A 1,393-nucleotide genomic window follows, 5' to 3' on the forward strand; every position below is an offset into this window, starting at 1 on the left:
CCCCCCCGATCAGGCCACAAGTCATTGCGCGTGGTCTTCAGTGCAGCAGTATGGCGCGTTGCTTGTGAGATATGGGAGGGGATTTTGCCCTCTGGTAGAGACAGTCAGTCTTTAGAGGGCTGTCTAAAAGGGGGCAGGGCGGGGTCTGATGAGGAAAACCGAAGGGGCCATTCAATTGCAGGCAGCATGCATGCAAACGCGCACGTCTCCGTCACCCCGCCCAGTCACCGCACACTGACGGGACGACAGACCGCGCGTTCGTTCCCCCGGGGGCGGGCTCACAGACTGCTGCTCACGATCTGCGGCGAGCAATTTCCGCTCGAAGCCGGGTCAGGTTAGTTCGTAACGGCGTCAGAACTTTACACACCGAACGTCAGCTGCACCGTTTGCAAACGACAATTCTCACACACTTGAGGTCGGGTCAATGGCTTCCTGCTTTTCAATTGTCCGAATCTGTGATAGCACACCTACAAGTGTGTCTAGTAGATTGGGACGGAAAACCCTTCGCCGACACGTTTGGCATACTTTTTGTATACTTCCTGTACACTTCAAGTATACTTTTTGGACATTTCGCCAGTCTTATTTTTGGGTACCTTTTTCAATGCGCGGTTTTGTCGCACACCTGCAGGTGTGTGCATTTTTTCACGCTCAATTCAAAGGTGGGCGACTTGTGCTACAAAAACTCTGCAGGTAGGCAAGCCACGGGTGCACCCCCCCCCCCCTCAGCCGGACCTTATACTGCGCCTGTCGGCTGATCCAGGAGATCACTTATCGTGTAACCCCCCCGTATAGCTCCGTCCTTGTTGCACTCATGGGCCAACGCCAGTCGAGCGCTCTCCTGATTCTGCAGTCGAGCGCTCTCCTGATTCTGTCGGGCTGATCGGGAGGGAGTGGAGAGTGGAGAGGTGGGCGAGGCGAGTGGAGGGGAGGTGGGCGAGGGGGGTCGTGGGGAGGTGGGCGAGGGGAGCGGAGAGCAGTTCGGCGGCCACAGGCGGCCAGAGGGGCACGCCAGTATCGTATCGGCGACATCAGTGTGGCGCTGCACGGGCGACAACCCGGCCCACCCCAAACGACGGCTGTGGTCACGACAACTTGCTGCTGCTGGCATATGGACGGGGAGGCGGCAGGGAGGAAGGGAGGGGCTGGATGTAAATCACCTTCCCCCCCCCCCCACCGGTTCAACCGGAGAATCTCAATCGCAACCGAACACGAGCGGCGCCCGCGCGCAAATACAAACTGAAATGTCTCCCGGCGCACCTGCGGCGCGCGGCGGCGGCGGTCTCGACGGGACAAAAGGCGCGCCGAAAAACTCGTCTCAAGAAAATGCAATTTCTCCCTCACAGGTCTCTCTCTCTCTCTCTCTCTCTCTCTCTCTCTCTCTCTCTCTCTCTCT

Source organism: Frankliniella occidentalis, unplaced genomic scaffold (genome assembly GCF_000697945.3).
Source record: "Frankliniella occidentalis isolate FOCC.00 unplaced genomic scaffold, Focc_3.1 Scaffold24, whole genome shotgun sequence".
Taxonomy (NCBI): Eukaryota; Metazoa; Arthropoda; class Insecta; order Thysanoptera; family Thripidae; genus Frankliniella; species Frankliniella occidentalis.